The 18455-nt window shown below is 46.5% G+C and overlaps 2 pseudogenes; one reads left to right on the top strand and one right to left on the bottom strand.

Annotated features, from left to right (window-relative positions):
* Positions 1 to 5059: 5059 nt before the first annotated feature.
* LOC123045239 (histone H3-4-like) lies at positions 5060 to 5540 on the bottom strand (annotated as a pseudogene).
* A 3720-nt stretch (positions 5541 to 9260) lies between these two features.
* LOC123045299 (probable serine/threonine-protein kinase PBL7) lies at positions 9261 to 10523 on the top strand (annotated as a pseudogene).
* The last annotated feature ends 7932 nt before the right edge of the window (positions 10524 to 18455 follow it).

An 18455-nucleotide genomic window follows, 5' to 3' on the forward strand; every position in this document is an offset into this window, starting at 1 on the left:
CTACAAGAAACTTGGCTCTCTCACATCTGGAAATGAACCTATTATGATAATGTTTATCCAGCCATGCATATGGAAACACCAATTGAGATTTACTCAATAGGATAGCTAAAACTTGACAGTGGCCATTTTTAAATGTTAGAGAAGTAATCCAGACAAAAACAACAGGGTAAGCGAGTGAAAGAAGCAACTTACCTTTACCAAAATTTCCTCATTTGCCAAACAAATTTCATCCCTGAAGTTTTAACCAAGTGTTGCTTTTATCTCTTTTCATTCCTCCATATCACCCAGCAATGAACATATCCCATTGGAAAAATTAGATGTATAAAAAAACAAAATGACAGCAATTACTATTCAATAATGAACAATCAGGCTACTGGAACACCCATTGCAATAGTCTATGTACAATTGTGTAGCACCATAGCAACATCTTAAATTGGGATAAAGACAACAGAAGTGCATGATGAAAGCTAGTCTAGTCTCGGCAGTCAGGCTTCTGAACAATAGCTGTCAGCAGCCCAGCAGTAGTAATCAAATGCAATTAGACAAATTCAGTTAACTAATTGCTGAAAAAAGAAGAATAAAACAACAAGCTGTAAAACAATGACCAATTCTTTGGATATGATGTATACTGATCAAATGAGAAGCAAGAACAACAATAATTTCCTAGCATTGAGTACTTTGTCTACTTTTCTTCAAGCCCTCTACTATTCACACGATCATTGTACGAGGTTATCAATTTTGTCACTGGAATATGACACCATGTCAATATAATCACCTCCTAGTTACAGTCTGTCCATAGAATGAATTGAAGCGCGACATTCAGAAAAAGCATTCAAGATAAAAGCAATGCTCTTTATCAATACAAGCATTCAAGATCCCTTCATATGAAGTTGGGCCCTGCTCATATGAAGCTCCCTCAACATTGGTTCTTCTTGCTTCTTTCATGGAACCATCTTTCCTTCTACAACACCATGAACCACTTCACTTGGCAAATGTGGCATTGTGATAATACGTTTCCTTCCACGTGTGCTATCTCTTCCTCACTCCATCAACGTGTCATAAAATTTGCTGAAACAGTTGGAGACAATGAGCTTGAAGGCGCACGCAATGCCGGGCGTTCAAGATATGCAGACTGCAGTTCTGCATAGTTATCTAGAGAAGTTGATTGTATGAAGAAAGAGTTTTATAAAAGCTTTTGGAGAATTAACCTCAATATAAAACAACAAGGTTAAAATAAGCTATCCATTACATGTGATATATGATATATCTATGTTAATTTATTTGCACACCAAAATAATGAAATGTCATGATGAAGGAATAAGATACCTTTATGACCATGCATTTGAATTACAGAATTCCTCGCTAACATAAGAACTTCGATGTATGGCACATAACGGTGGATTAGCATATCTAATAGGGCCACATGCCAAAACAAAGGATTGAATCATATAAAAAATGTACACATGTATCCAACTGAATAAGGAGACCTCATCCTACTTCAGAATTAATGAAGCATTATGTAAGGAGACCTCAGAACATTTACACGATATTTTCTGAAAAATCGTTCATCCAACTGAATTTAGACCCCTATGCAAAGAATAAATGATCATATTAGTTGGCAGATCCGAGATCACTTCTTCTATAAAATGATTTCAGCTACAATAAGATTTCAAAAGAGCAAGCATAGTCATAAATGAGAGTGGAATCTTTATAAGGAGTAAATGTAAAACTGGGTGGATTAACCAAAGCTGATAGCACAAAGAATTATTAACCAAGATGATAGCACAAAGAAAATTTAAACAAGATGATAACAAACAATGATACTTACTAAAGAGTACAAGACGAACAAATAAAGATTGCAATTTTTTGACCTTGCAACCTGAAGTGCACTGTGTGAATACCAGTTAGTATCCTTAAATGTTCATAATCAAGAATTCTTTTGTGAATATCACTTAGAAAGTTAAAATCATGAATAACGAATTTTACACATAACCGCTTGACAGGAGCGGTTCGCTGTCTTAAAAATATATCAAATTATACACATAGACAGTGACTTAATTAAAAGATTTATTCTTGACACAAACTAAAAGAATGAAATTAACAACTTCATTAACACCCAATGACCGATTCCTCGGGTTGATTTATCAAATTGAATTAGTAGGCGGGCAGGCTCAACAACACCGGGCTATAAGATGCAACCTTTGTTTTAGAACTCATGGCGGGAAATATGCTTGTTGTTCAAGAGAGACAGACGAAAAAGGCAAGCAACATGATCCAGCCTCCACGTGCGGTGCAGCCACGTAGTTGATGCACCTTTCGCTTTGCTCCACTTGAGGCAATGCCTATCGCAGCACAATGCTCTTGAGCAAGGATAAGTAGCAATTGGCCAGGTTCTTCGTGGTCTTGAACTCCTACAACAAAGGTCATAACTAATCGAACGTGACAATCAATCTTAATCAAGCAACCGATCATTCAGTAACTAACAAACAGAGACATGGTACTTACCGCCCCAACGAGGTCATCTTCTAGAATTGCTAGTTCAACATCATCTCTATCAGGTCATCTCCCATCTGCCTCACTCCTACCGATGGGAGGTAATAGTGAAGAATAATCATGTCCAGGAGATGCAGCCTCAAACATCTCTTTGTTGCTGGAGTAACTTAGAGCTATTAAACCTGCTCTAAGACCAGCTAAAGCTGGACATACTACAACAGGGAGACCAATGTTTTTCCTTAGTAGTCACAATTCTTTGTGAACCAAACAACCAGCTGCCTACACTCACTACCCTGCAAAGCATGCCTAGAATAAGATAGAGTGGAAGCTCTATAGAATTTAACTTTAGTCAGTTGCATACTTAGACAACTGAAAATTTAGAAAACACCAAATACACATTAGGAAATGCTAGAATTGTGAGTTAATACCAACGAGGATGCGGTCATACTGGCCAGACTTAACTGTAAAGTGCAGGGTGTGCTCCTTACCAATAGGGCACGAGTAGGAGGTGGTAGGGGATGTTGCGCGTGCTCCATAGAAGACGACCTTCTTCCTCCACCATGCCCAGCATCCTGGCAAGTGTGCCCTTCCGGCTCAGCACGCCGATGACAAACTCAATGGTGGCCTGGCTGGCGTACACCCACTTCATCGTCATTAGCTCGAACACCTCCCAGTTCCGGTGCGTTGCGCCGCGTGCAGCAGGGCGTTCAAGGCGGAGAGTGAAGGGAGCATGCGGTGGATCGCCAGGTACCGGCAGGCCTCGAGAGCCTCCTCCGGGAGGCGGAGCTACGCGTAGGCGTGCACCAGGAGGTGGAGGCTGCGGGCCATCACGGCGGTGCCGCTATCCTCGTAGGTCGCAAAGAAGGCATCCAGGAAATGCGAAGACGGCGAGGAGGAGTACCTGGTGATGGTGGCCTGGAGGAGGACGGAGGCGTGGCTAACGAGGGCCGCGCGGGCGAGGAGGTGCACTAGGAGGCAGTAGGAGCGGAGCGAGTGGGGCGATGGCGACGAGGCAGCGGACCAGTGGAAGAAGCTGTGCGAATTCTTGGCAACGGTCTCGGCGGATGAGGGGGAGGGGTTGGGGTTCCTGGTGAGGGAGAGGAGCACGTCGTCGACGTGGCCCTCGGGCGCCGCGGCGGAGAGCGCCTCCCACGCCACCCTCGGGCTGTGCGCGAGGTAGTGGGAGACGTGCTGGGGCGTCGTTGCGGCGGCCGCGGGCACGGCAGAGGCGGCACCGCGGCAGGGGAACGGGATGACGCCACGCCTTTGGGAGTGCGAGGGCGTCGATCCTGGACGTACGTCGGCGGTAGCGAGGGACGCCAATCCCGAATTCCTTGCGGCCTGTGCCGCGGCCGCAGACACGCCCTGCCCCGGCGGCGGCGGCCCACGAATCGGGGGCCTCGACCAGGCAGGCGCGCTAGATGAGCTCGATGCCGGCAGGTGGGCGAAGGGGCGGCAACGGAGGAGGAAGAGGTGGATCCGCGACGACAACAATGGACCCACGAAGGCGGAGGCGTCCGAGGGGTTCCGCGGTGACGGCGGTGGCGGATCCAAGAAGATCGAGGCGTCTGAGTGGTTGCGGCGGCGGATCCGCGAAGGCGACGGTGCCAGCAAGATCGCACCAGGGGATCAAGAGGAGAGGTGTTTTGTGCGTGCTGGTTTTTTTGGTGCGTGCGTGGGCTGGGGTGTGAGAAGGGACGGCCACGAAGGGAGACCTCGCTCGATAACAGGACTCGTCGCTCCTACGCGGGCGCACGGTTTTTTTGTCGCTGGTTAACCGTCGCAGGTTTTTTTGTCACAGGTTAATCTTCGCACGTCTATTGAGGGTCGCATGTGGATAGGTGCGGGTTCGGGCCCCAGGAGGAGGTTTTTTCGGTTTGTGGTGGCTTAATCAGAGGTGGGAGGAGGTACCAAAATAAACCGTGAGAGGTGGGACTAAAAAAACCCGGAAGCGAGACTATCAATTGCTCCTTTAGGAGTAGAGACTATGATGCTTGATCTTCTTGTCACGGTTGTTGAGGGCCGTCGCCCCCGCCGAAATTGGACGGTTATGTACAAAGATCATCAGTTTTTTTAACACATAAAGATCATCAGTTCAAACTTCAAACACCTATATCTTTTTGCGGGATGCACTCTGTAGCATAGCAGTACTAGCTAAACTCAAGCATCAGTCTGTAAAATACTCCCTCCATTTCTAAATGTAAGCCTTCTTAGAGATTCTAATATAGACTACGTACGAATCAAAATGAATGAATGAATCTATATATATTTAAAATACGCCTATATTTATCTGTACGTGATCATATACAAATCTTTAAAAAAGACTTTATATAACTTGGATGCTTTTGTAGAAGTCAATGGTCAAGCTGCAACCACGATGACTATTCAACTCAGAAGAGACCGAGGAAACACGCTTGCTGGTCGTTGGTGGTTTCAGTTTTCGGCAAAGTGACCGGGTAGACGCGCTTGCAGGCTGTTGCTGGTTTCCGTTTTCGGCACACTGGCCACAAGCCACCCGTAGTGAGACTGAGGTGTCGTGCGTCAGCTGAGACCAGAGAGTCCTCAGTCACCAATTACTTTCAAACTTTTCTCAGGTGATTCCCTCCCCGCCGGTGACGACGTGATAAGACCAAATAGTCTTTTCAAGGGTTCGTTTTGCTGGTTAACCGCGCTCTCATGGAATTGGAGGCTGTGGCGTCTCACGCGCAAGCAGGAAAGAGGAACACAAGGACCGGCAGCAGAGGTTGGTGTCCTCCAAGAGCCCCATCAGGTAGGCCTGGGCAGCCTCCTGCGGGGAAGAGACGGCGGAGGACTGGAAGCGGAGGTCGGTCTTGAAGTCCTGGGCGATCTCCCGGACAAAACGTTGGAAGGGGAGCTTGCGGATCCGTGCTCTTCTGATACTTGCGGATCTCCCGGAGCGCGACGGTGCCGGGGTGGAATTGATGGGGCTTCTTCACACCACCGGTGGCTGGGGCGGACTTGCGGGCCGCCTTGGTCAGCAATGAAAATGGATCATTAATCAAATTAATGATTTTAAAATAAAACATTTTAGAAATTGAAATTAGTGATTAATCAGATGATGTCAACATGTTGTGAGAGATTTCTTCATGTATATGCTCTCTTTTTCACAAGGAGTAGATGGCATTAAAAGTTGGTACTACGGAAGGAAACCTTCGTATATTTTTTCCGTCCATCAAGCAAGCAATGACCGACAAATCTTCTCGGTCAGTCAATGCATGCATGTGCTCTCTTTCTAAGAAAAAATCTCAATGGAAGGCGTACTATGCTCTATAGATTTTTCCCATCACGTCAATGCATGAAGACTAAGCAATCCATTTTGATTTTTTGTTGGTTTGCAAATTATCGTACTATAGGGACATTAATGACGAGTGGCCTCGCCAGTCAATGGATAAAGTTTAGACAACCTCTCTTATTCTTTCTCAAAAAAGAAAAGTTGTTGCTAAAGCTAACACTATTTACTTATTCTTGGTATGTAAGTTGTACACCGGCGATAGACTACTTTTGGAAATGGATCATTTCATGTTAAACTCGTAATCGTCATTAAGGGTCAAAACAATTATGTTGAACCCTATGACACCTGCTCCTGGCTCTGTCGGCTTCAAGATTCGAGCACCCACATGTGCTATACAGTGCACAACAAGGAGGAAATGATTTGTGTGAGTCATATTCGGCAGTCGACGTGTACATAATAACATAGGGGGAGGGTCATGCACCACACGATTTCGTCACAGCGGGACCCATTGCAGGCATGAGACACAAGGCACTGCATAATGTAAATAGTGTCTTGGCATTGCGAGGGCCCGTGTGCTAGTTATACAATAGTGATACTAATATCCGACCTTAACCGCTAATCTTGCCATGCATATCTTCCAAAATGTTAATTTGACCTCCGATTTATTCTTTAGTGATTTTGTCGATTCTTCTTCTAGTAGTCCGTAGTCGTGTGTTGCAAGAAGAAAAGGGAAAAGGGGGGATGAAAAAGGCAGCTAGTACAAATGCAACAAAGGTAAAGGAGTGCAGGTGGGATCTGTTATTCGAGGTAAAACTTAGTACGAGTACTATAACCATTTTTCTCCTCCCCACGGCGACTCCCAAGCGGCCAGGGTTTCTCCGCCTCTTGCTGGCAGCGATGCTGATTCGTCTTGTTTGCAATGGCCTTAGGGTCATGGAGGTACGGTCGATCCTAGCCCTTGCCGATGGGAGGGCTCCTGCTTCATTTTTATGTGTTTCTTTTGTTTGTTTAGGATTTGTGTCTTATTCAATAAGGTGGGAGGCGGCGCCTCCCTAAAGACGGAATAAGCTTTTCCTACCTAGCCCTCGTCCAGGTGGTGTGTCTAGCATGATGAGATCTTTGTGGAGGTGTGTTTCTAGCGGATCTTACGGGATTCGGTCGGTGTTTAAATTTGGTGGATCTGCTTGGATCCGATCTTCGTGTGTCTGTGGGTTGAATACTTCCGATCTACGCTTCGCTTCATCAGCGGCATCTGTTGTTCTGGTGTGCTGGCCATTTTAATCCTTAGCGCAGCGATTTCTCGACTGTCTGCTACAACAAGGTTGTTCTGACTACGAGGCGGGAGGGGCCATGACGGCGACATGCCTTCGGCTCCCTCCCATGCTTATAGTTGTCGCTAGGTGGTCTACGGGCATGGATGTAATTTATTTATATTACTTTTGATGTTCTTTGTGTTGTCATGATGTTTGATGAATACGTTGGAACTTTTCCCTCAAATAAGAAGTACTCACACCGTTTCTTTTTACTCCTCATATAAGATTTATTTGAAGTTAAATTTCGTAAAGTTTGACCAACTTTATAGAAATGATATCAACATTGATAATACAAAATAATTATCATTAGGTGTGTCCTGAATTTAATTTCCATACCGTATAACTTTAGTACTCCCTTCAATCTATTTTGAGTACAAACTTGTACTAAAGCAGCAACAATTAATATGGGTGTGAGCAAGTATTGTACTACATGATGATATTTTTAATATAAATGTGGACCCGTCGGCCAATGCATGAAGACTAAGCAACCTCTCTTTACTTCTTGATATGCAACTTGTCACTAAAGTTACACTTTTGGACTTCTTTAATTTAAAGGATTCTCAAAGGAATTTTGAAGGATTCTAATCCTTAGGAACTTTTACTAAGCTGGTTGTTTGATTCATATGATTGCAAGTACTAGATTTCATTGATTTTCTTCATTCACTTAACCTCTTTGAAAGAATCCTAAATGTTTCATATGCATAATCAAACACCCTTACAATCATGTTGTATTCAAGGTGGCATGCTACTATGTTCCTACTTAGTTCCTATTCCCGCATTTTTTATTTCTTGTGAATCAAAGAGGCCTTTTTCTAGAAACAAGGCCGGGGCATGGCCTTAACTCAATGATGCCCTTACAGCTCCAGAAACCCACACAACAACACAAAACCACGAAAGATACAAGAAACTAAGAGCCGCCTAACAGACACCGTACATCACAAACTCGGAAGCTTGAACAACAATGCCTTCAGCCGACGTCGCGATCGTATGGAAGAGGAGACGAAGTCAGGGAGGTGGCTCAACGCCGAAAGAAGCCCATGTGTCATCAAATCCCCGAGACCACATACCATCGTTACACTATCTGTTCCCACCTCCGAAGATGGTTTGCATGCCCTCTCCCCTTGGTTCATAGGGCGTCGCACCATTGGCGTGGCGGAGATGCTCCCCCAGAGCATGCATAGACATGGACCAACCGGTGGCACAAGGAAGGATGACAGGCACGAGCGCACTACCTTGCGAAGCAACCTTAGAAATCGTGGCACTCACCTTTGAAACAAACCATGGCGCATGACCCAAGATGTCGGACAAATCACCAAAAACAGTGAAAAGAAGTGCACCACGCGTCCACGCCACAGGACATAGCCGGAGCTCTAGCGGGAACCTGACTTGCCACTGGGCTAGCTGTTGCACTATTGAAGAGCACACTGGTCGCCATCAACGGCCAAACACATGCGCGAAAGCCTTTCCCCCCTCCCACCCACAGTCCAAAGGTGAGGCCTTCACGAAGGTGACGGCACCAGCTGCTGCCCAAATCTAATGGATTTTTTGTTTACACTAGGGACACGCATGGAAGGGAAAGCAAGGGGCGGACCTAGATGACGCATACAAGTAGGAGGATGGCACCCATAACAGCATCGACATCGTGGCCATCACCGCTGGCCAAGGGTTTCCCCCGGTCAACGTCCCCAGCCCCAAGAATGTCATCCAACCACCAGAGACGGCAAACCAGAGGCCTCTGGAATCCCGGGAAGGTGGGGCTGGCCGAGCTGCACGCAGAGAAGCCACCATCCTCAGATCTTGCGCCAGGAGCCGACGGAGATGGTTCTCGCGCCATGACCTGCATCCACCGCCGCCTCTCCACTCGCGCGACCAAGGGGACGTGCCTTAGCATCCCACCTGCTGTAGGAAGGCATCGCCCTCGCCGCTAAAGCCGCGACCTCAGATCCAGGAGCCCCACACACGGAACATAGGCGCAGAAGAGCCTCACCGCCACCTTCCTCGATGGCTGCGCAGCCCGCCCGACGACCCCTCGGGCAGCCCGCGAGCTGATGGGATCACAGGATGCTCGACGACCCCTAGTACATCATTTTTTGTCCAAATGATTTTTCAGAATGCAATATGCACTAACATTAATAGATTTTTACGGTACATCATACTCATGATTCGATCGCTTGAGTTTGTCTTAACTAACTAACCCCCGGACCGACCTTGTGCTGTCAGATCGGTCTCCGGGCAAAGCACTGCTAGACTGGAACACAAGGGTGAATATAGCTGTCGGTGTGGCCAAGGGTTTGGAGTATCTGCACCACAAAGGTGTGGTATACCGCAAACCCATGAGTAGCTCGGACATCTTGCTCCGAGATGGCTACCACCCAAAGCTATCCCAGTATGGATTGGCAGAGCTTGGTCAGCAGTTGCGGAGGATGAGCAATTGTGTATCAATGTCACCAGAACCGCTGCTAGCTATTGCCCCCGAGACAACATTTACGAGGAAGGTGACCATGGAGTCGAACGTGTACAGCTTTGGCGGCGCTGGAGTTGATCACCGGAAGGAGGCCCGTCGAACCCGCCCAGGCCATCGCTGAGGATCGGAATCTTGTCATATGGGTAAGTTAACTATAGTCAAGCTCGTGCTTCACATATTTGTTGTTTCTTGTTAATTTTGGCCATGAATGATGTGAAGCTTGTTGTTGGATCAGGCCACACGATTGATGGACAGGAGCCAGTTCCGCTGGATGGCAGATCCAGCACTGCAGGGCCGGTATCCGTCCATGGATTTGCAGGAGGCACTGAAAGTTGCTTCCATGTGCATCCACAAACTGCCGGCCATGAGATCCCCCATTGGCGCCGTCGTCGCAGCTTTGTCTCGCCTTGCCGCCTACGATGATTGTCCACCTGAATCATCACACCACGCGGCGCCTTGTTAACCTAGGGCGAAACGACTCACGTCGGCGTCATCTCCAGACACAACGATCATCATCAAGTTATTTTACTTACTTAATGTAGTTGTGAGCTTGTGATGTCGCTTGTTGTGGAATAAAAGTGCCTGCATAGTTTAGACTGTTCATCACAATCCTTCCTGTTGTAAAAACATGCAGATGTTAACTGGCCCGTATTAATGGATTTAGAAGTTGTCTTGGTTCTAGAGGTGGAAATTGAGATGCGTACGGCGAAAGCAGGATCAGGAAGTCCCTAGAGATCACAAAGATTGAATTTACAAAAGTAAATGTGATAATACCTTTCCATGGGCATCACGGACACGGACCTGTGGACTCCAAGTTCAGGATGTCAACAATGGTGAAGCATCTCAATCTCCATACAGGGAGACCCGCGATGTATATATTGATTGGGTGTGGTTCGGTACAAGGTACGGCAGCCTCTGGCTAACCATCGAGAGGATTACATGGGAGGTTACATGAGATAGAGAGATAGAGAGATAAGACAAGACTCCTAACAACTCTAACCTTCTAACATAAATTCTACATACAGGACTCTCACAATACCGAACACAATACCAAACACGTTACATGTCTAACACGGGACATGTAAAAATAAGCGGGAGACAAGGTAATGGCTGATAGGTGTTAAATGCATCTGTCACGACGTCACAATGGAGATGGCGCGCACCAGGAGATAGACTAGGTTGTTAGGAAGAATCTCTTTATCTTGTAACCTCTCTTATCTCCTTATCTCTTCCTTCCCAAATTGTAATCTTTTCCAACAACTTTGTATGTGCCATGGTCAGGGAGGTGCGCCCCTGCTGCCTATAAAAAGTAACGCGCCCCCTCACAACAAGGGTAAGACGCTTTCGCCTATCCCACATGGTAATTAGAGCCTCCTCTTCCAAACCCTAGCTGCTATCGATCTCCATAGTGCCAAACCATGTCTTCCTCCAGCGCCGCCCAATCCAATCTCAGCGGCCAGGTCATGGAGAAGCTCTCTCGGGCGAACTATATCCTGTGGCGAACGCAAGTTACGCCGTAGCTGAGGGGAGTCGGGCTCTTCGGCTACGTCGATGGGACTATGCCGGAACCCACCCACCTCCTCGTCACCAAGGACAAGGACGGCAAGGAGTCGTACGAGCCCAACCCTCTCCATCCCATCTGGGTGAGCGAGGATCAGCAAGTGCTCGGCTACCTCCTCAACAACCTCTCCAAAGAAGTGCTGATCACGGTGACCGTGGTCACCACCGTGCACGCCCTCTGGGTGGCGCTCGCAGTCATGTTTTCCTCTCAATCTCTGAGTCGTGTCAACAACATTCGCACTGCCTTGATCAATGCACAGAAGGGCGACCAATCGGTCGCTGCATATTATGCTAATGTGTGTGGTCTTGCCGATGAACTCGCCGCGGCCGGCAAGCCCATGTAGGATGATGAGCTCATCTCCTACCTGCTGCATGCGCTGGACATGGACTACCAGCCCCTCGTCTCCGTCCTCGACGCCCGCGTCATGCAGGTCTCCCTCGACGAGCTGTACGCCATGCTGAGCAACTTTGATCAGCGTGTCGCTCAATTTCCAAGCACCGGCGGTGGCTTCAAGTCCTTGGCCAACGCGGCCACCCACGGGCGCGGCGAGTACTCATCTCGTCATCGCGGTCCTCCTCGACACAAGGGCAGGCAAGGTGGCGGCGGCTCCAGCAACTCTGGCTCCCGCGGCGGATGCCCCAACTTCATCGGCAACAGGGGCCGCCGTGGCGGCGACGGCGGCGGCGGCTCGGACAGATCACGACCCGATGTCATGCGTTGCCAGATCTGCGGCAAGCCTGGCTACATAGCCAAGGACCGCTGGTATTGTTTCGATGAAGACGAAGCCTCCTCTGATGAATATGACAAGGTCGCCGCCGCCGCCGACGGGTCCTATGGCGTCGATACCAACTGGTATCTTGACAGCGGCGCCACCAATCATCTCACGGGCGAGCTCGAGAAGGTGACGCTCCGTGAGAAATACCACGGGAAGGATCAGATCCACACAGCAAGTGGCGCGGATATGAGGATAGGTCATATAGGTCATTCGGTTATACGTACCCCTTCCCGCAAGATTCATCTTAGAAAAATTCTGCATGTTCCTAGTGCCAACAAAAATCTTCTCTCCGTTCATCGTATTACTAATGATAATCATGTGTTCATTGATCAAGGATCAGGCCACAAGGAAAGTACTCTACCGAGGTAGATGTGTTCGAGGGCTTTACCCGTTGATTCCGAAGTTTAGAAGATCAAATAAACAAGCTTGTGGTGCTATCAAGCTCTCGTCCACACGATGGCATGATCGTTTAGGACATGCCTCTTTTTCCTTAGTTGAACATTTGCTTAGAAAAAATAAGCTCCTGTTTGTTGGTGAGCGAAATATTGAAACTATTTGTGATTCTTGCCAAAGAGCAAAATGTCATCAATTACCTTATCCCATATCTACCAGTGTCTCTACTCAGCCTTTGCAATTGATATTTTCTGATGTTTGGGGTCCTGCCCCCACCTCTGTTGGTAGACACACATACTATGTTAGCTTCATTGATGACTATAGCAAATTTTCTTGGATCTATCTCCTCAAGAAAAGATCCAATATTCTTCAAGTGTTCAAAAATTTCCAAGCACTTGTAGACACAAGTTTGATAGCAAAATTATTGTTGTCCAATCCGACTGGGGGGGAGTATGAGAAGTTAAATTCCTTCTTCCAAACACTTGGCATATCCACGCTCACCAACAAAACGGATCCGCCGAACGCAAGCATAGGCACATAGTTGAGGTTGGTCTGGCCCTCCTTGTCGGTGCTTCCATGCCCCTCAAATTTTGGGATGAAGCATTTCTCAGCCATCCACATCATTAACATGCTCCCTAGTCGAGTCATAAACCATGAAACGCCCACAGAACGGCTTCTTCATGTCAAACCAGATTACACATCACTCCGTGTATTTGGGTGTGCCTGTTGGCCTAATCTCCGACCATACAACTCTCTCAAACTTATGTTTCGCTCAAAACAATGCATCTTTCTTGGGTATAGCGCTCAACACAACGGGGGTCAAGTGTCTAGATGTTTCTACTGGTCAGGTATACATATCTCATGATGTTGTGTTCGACGAGACTACATTCCCCTTTGCTGATCTACATCCAAATGTCGGTGCTTTACTTCGGAAAGAAATCCTTCTTCTATCTCCTAATCTAACCGGATTTGATCACAGGGAGTATAGCTCTAATGATCCTATCATGACTAACCCTCTCACCACTTTGCATGAGTTGTGTGATGATGCAGGAGGCCACACTGAAGAAAACAGAGTTGAAAACGGTGAAGAACACTGCCCAACAGGGCCATATTTCATGTGCCGGGGCTTGGGGAGAAAATCTCCCTCATGATCGATGCCTGGAGGTGCAGCAGACCTGGCGGGAGAATCCGCCTCGGGATCGCCGCTAGCAGACCGGTCGGGCCGATCCCCTCTTGATTCTGTGCCGTCTGCTGCTCCCGCCGCACCCGACCGCATGCCAGCGGGCGGACCCGCCTGCGCCATGCGGCAACCAGCGGCTGGTGGAGACACCACCCATGCCCCGCACTCTCCAGGGCCCACGGGTGGGCATTTCCCCGTCCAACCCGTCTACTACAAGCGAGGGCATCTGAGGCGGCCGACCAGTGCGGGTCCCACGCCTGGCGCAAGGGGGGAATTGGCTCAATCATTATCGCATGATGAGCCTCGTTGGGCGGGATCTTCTATGGCGCATGTGGCTCCTCCTTGCGTTGCTACTGCACCCATGCGCACAAAGAATCCAGTGCCGGCTCCCGACGCGGCTGCTGCGCCTCCTCCTGAATCCACCTCAAGATTGGCGTCTGCAACTCACACGGGATCTTCGGCACCAGAGGAGCCAACTACGTCACATCGTAACTGTCTTCAACAAGGGGTAATACAACCCATAAATTATAAACGCATGAGAAAATTTGGGATGGTATGTTCCACAGGTGAACCAGGCGAGCCACATACACATGAAGAAGCACTTGGTGATGAAAATTGGAAGAAAGCAATGAAAGAAGAGTACATGGCCTTGAAACGAAACAACACATGGCACTTGGTTCCTCCACGGCTAGGTAAAAACCTCATTGACTGCAAGTGGGTATTTAGGATCAAGAGAAAATCCGATGGAACCATTGACCGCTACAAAGCAAGACTTGTGGCAAAAGGTTTTAAACAACGGTATTGCTGGACTGCTACAAAGTGTATAGTTAGATATGTCAAGAACACTCTTAATATTGGTCTGAATTTCAGCAAGTCATCATCCACACTTTTGAGTGCTTTCTCAGATTCTGACTAGGCAGGATGCCTGGATGACACACGGTCCACTGGTGGCTTTGCAGTGTTTTTTGGTCCTAATTTAATTTCATGGTGTGCAAGAAAACAGGTCACTGTCTCTCGGTCCAGTACAGAGGCAGAATATAAAGCATTAGCAAATGCTACAGCTGAGATCATGTGGGTGCAATCACTGTTGAAAGAATTTGGTGTAAAAAGTACTCAAGCTCCATGTTTATCGAAAGTGCCTTTCTGCTCCCGAGCTCATTTGAGCTCGGTGAACAGTAAAATCGAAAAAAAATAAAAAAAATTCAAAAAATTCCAATTTTTTTGGGAGAAACATTGACAAAAGTTCTAAGTGCTTGAAAAAATTCATCATGAAATCATATTCCGGTAAAGCGTGGCAAAAAAAACAAATTCAGTGCTCCAAAATGCTTTTGAAAGTAGCTTTTTCAGAGTACTGATTTTGTTTTTTTGCCACGCCTTCTAGAAATGTGATTTCATGGCGAATTTTTGCAAGCACTTAGAACTTTTGTCAATGTTTCTCCCAAAAAAAAATTTGTATTTTTTTTAAAAAAATTTGATTTAGTTTTGATTTTACTGTTCACCCAAGTTCATTTGAGCTCGGGTGCAGAAACTCCGCGTCCCATGTTTATGCACTACTAGGAAAATGCTTATAGACAGTAGCATAGTAGTGACGCTTTTATAACAAAGCGCTGCTACTACTTATCAGTAGCGCTTTTTATAAAAAGGGCTACTACTATGCACTTACCAGTAGCGTTGTTTTAATAAAAACGCTACTACTACAATTGCCAGGCCGTTGCCGGCAGGCCAGACATAGTAGTAGCGCTTTTATGTATGAAGCGCTACTGCTACTGGACGTAGCAGAAGTGCTATCCATCCCAACGGCCCGCGCTCGACCTCTCTCTCACCCCCTGGCCCTCACACTCACTCCCGCGCCTCTCCACCGTCATCGCCACCGCCTTCCCCCGCGCACCGCCGTCCCCACGACAGAGCTCTCCCGCCGGCCGTCCTCGCCCGTGCCGGCTCTGCACTCCCGCCGGCCACCCTCCCCCGCGCCGGCCTCCTCCCCCACCGGCCTCCTCCACCATCATGAGGTACTCCTCCTCCCTCCTCCCTCTAGGTTAATTAACTTAGGTGAATTTATTTCATTAGGTTAACTAAGTTGAACTAAGTGAAGTAGCTAGGTTAATTAGGTTTACTAACTAGGTTAATAAGATGTTTTTTTAGATGTTTGGTTAACTAGTTTGGTTACTAAGTAGATGTTAATTTGGTTAGGATAGTTGTGGTACTATTGATTAGATGTTTTTAATTAGGGAAGTAGGTTAGGTAACTAATTAAGTAGATGTTAATTTAGGGAAGTGGTGTTTAGTTTATAGAAAAAATTCAATATAGTTTTTTTTACTGTTTTTTAGTAAGTGTTTAAATGAATTAGTTAGAAAATTAATAGAACTAGTTAAACTAGTTTATTTTTAGTAAGTACTACTTTATTTTATTTATAGTAAATGCTTAGTTGAACTAGTTGAATTAATAAAACTAGTTTACTTTAGTAAGAAAATTTAGGTATATAAGATTTGATGATCTAATTAAAATTTTACTATAGAACTAGTTTATTTTTAGTAAGAAAATTAATATAACTAATTTATTTTTTTAGTTAAACCAATTATTCCCGCATCGGCGTCGACGATGCCTATCCCGCATCCTCGTCGTCGACTCGGCGGAGGAGGCCTGCTTGATCAGAGGGGCCATGTCCAGGACTGGGCTCCGCCGAGCTGGTACTAGGAGGTGCAACCTTCCGGGGGGCGCAGCTTGGTGAGGAGCCAGCCCGTCGTTGACCCGAACCTTCTTTGGTGGCGGTCGCGTGGGCTAGTGACGGTGCGGAGGCTTGAGGACGCAGCGGAGGTGGTACGTCACCGTGTCAGCGAGGAGGACGAGCACGTCCGTCGCTACATGGTTGCGTTGGAGGGAAGGTGCTCTAATACCTGGCAGGTTCTTCAGGGATCTCACTAGAGCTATGATCCTGTGATGGCTCCTTCTCTTTGGGTGTCCACCGCCTGTGCCGATACCCGTCGTTCGCTACGGTTTTAGCTGTATTAGTGATGTTATATGTATGATACTATTCGAAGTGTATTAGTGATAATATTCGACGATGTGCGGACGAACACGATGATTTAGTTTTGCTTACTGAATGCATGCTAATTTGAATACTAATTTATTTTACGATTTGGTTTTGCTTATTGAATGCTCATATTGGAAAATTACTCCTACTTTGAATGCTAAAATTGGAGAGCACTATGCAAGGCGTATGCATTTGATTAGTTGATAGCTTATAGGGTTTTTGTTTTTGCAGAAATCAAGGAGCCCCTCCATCATCACCACCGTCATCCCCGTCACCGACCCCATCCAACCTCAAGGTGAGACCCCCTCCGTCACCGACCCCCTCCGTCATCCCCATCAAGTTTGAATGCTCATATGATGTAGATATAAACATGTATATCTTGTGTTGCTCAAATAGGATATGTGCTTGCTCAAGTGGTCGACCATGTTTGCAGGTTACACCTCCTATAGTGGCGTATGTTTTGCCAGAGTGTTGATTAATTTCCGTTCCGGCAAATTTCAGGCGCTCGATATGTCCTTTTTTAGCAAAGTTCATGCCGGATTTTTTTCGTGAATTCTGGCATGACTTGTGCTAGAATATGTAGGAAATATCGAGTGGCCTGGATTTTCTAGAAAAATAATTAAACGACATTCCGGGTTGACTTTAAGTCTGTCGAGGCTCCATCACCGAAGGTGAAAAAATTGATGAGGGAGTGTATCCAACATATATGAGAGAGGTCGAGGAAGCCCGATTGTTGTCATGGGGGTTGTTTCTCCTTCTTCTCTGGGTGCTAGACCTTTGTTATGCACTAGGGGAAGGAGGAGTAACGACCATCATCGAAGGTCGCAAATGTCAGAGAGAAAACAACGAGTGAGAGTCTCCACCACATATGAGAGGACGAAAAATCTCGACTGTTGTCGTGGGGTCGCTTCTCCTTCGTTCCCGTGTGCTAGACATTTTGGTGTAATGCACTCGGGACCGAAAGGAGGAGCGACCATCACTAACGATCGAATGTATACACCACGCAAGCTACGAGTTTTCAAGAAAAAAGACTCGAGAGACCGATAGTCAACCTGTGATGAATAATAAAGATCTAATTTAATTTTTGTAGTACATATATTGAATTGAACAAGTTTAATCTTTGAATTATGAACGTAGGAAATGTCGTCATCGGACGATGAAAGTCTCCTGGGGGAGTGCAGCTGGTGCAACGACGACCGAGGTCTGTGCGACAGGCCTCACCTGGACGAAGATCGGCGCTTCAGCATTAAGCTCCAGGAGACCTTCGATGTTGAAACGGGATGCAACGACGACAAGTGTTTTTTCGTAATTAAGCATGACTTCAACTATTTCAACGTGTAATTTTCATCTTTTACAATTCAAGTAGCTTATCCCATGCCATGCAAGATGCTATGTCTTGGAGAGGATGGATTTTGAAGACCATGAAAATTTTGAAACAAAGAAAAATCACCTAAGGACCCAGCATGATATGGATTTTGAAATAAATCTGTACAATTTTAAGAGCGTAACCCATTTTGATTGCAAAAATTGGGAAGCACTTTGCAAGATGTATGGGTTTTATGAGGGTATGCTTGTCACCATGGATCTTGGTGATCCTGACATCGACCAAGACAATATGGACATTTGGGTCCTTGTTGATATGCTTCCAATTCTACCGCTATGTGAGTTAATCAAACATAGTTATTAACTAATTTATATTGTTTATTTCAAAATAGTTGATAGCTTATTTCCTACAGTCAGCGTGTGCTCTAATACCATCTTGTAGCGACCAGACCTCAAACGGTCCAATCTCTGTGCTCAGGTGTCATCCCTAGATCAGTAATGCTGACACCACACAGTACTTGAAGGATTTATAACAGAGTAGCAATCACATACTTATTACATCGAGTGTCTCCAAAGAGAACTTATTACAATAAATATGGCTTAAGGCCATCTAATAACGATAACATCGGAAGTCTTGGAAGATAAGTCAGTCCATCAACTCCAATGGCA

The sequence above is a fragment of the Triticum aestivum genome, chromosome 1A (assembly GCF_018294505.1).
Source record: "Triticum aestivum cultivar Chinese Spring chromosome 1A, IWGSC CS RefSeq v2.1, whole genome shotgun sequence".
Classification (NCBI taxonomy): Eukaryota; Viridiplantae; Streptophyta; class Magnoliopsida; order Poales; family Poaceae; genus Triticum; species Triticum aestivum.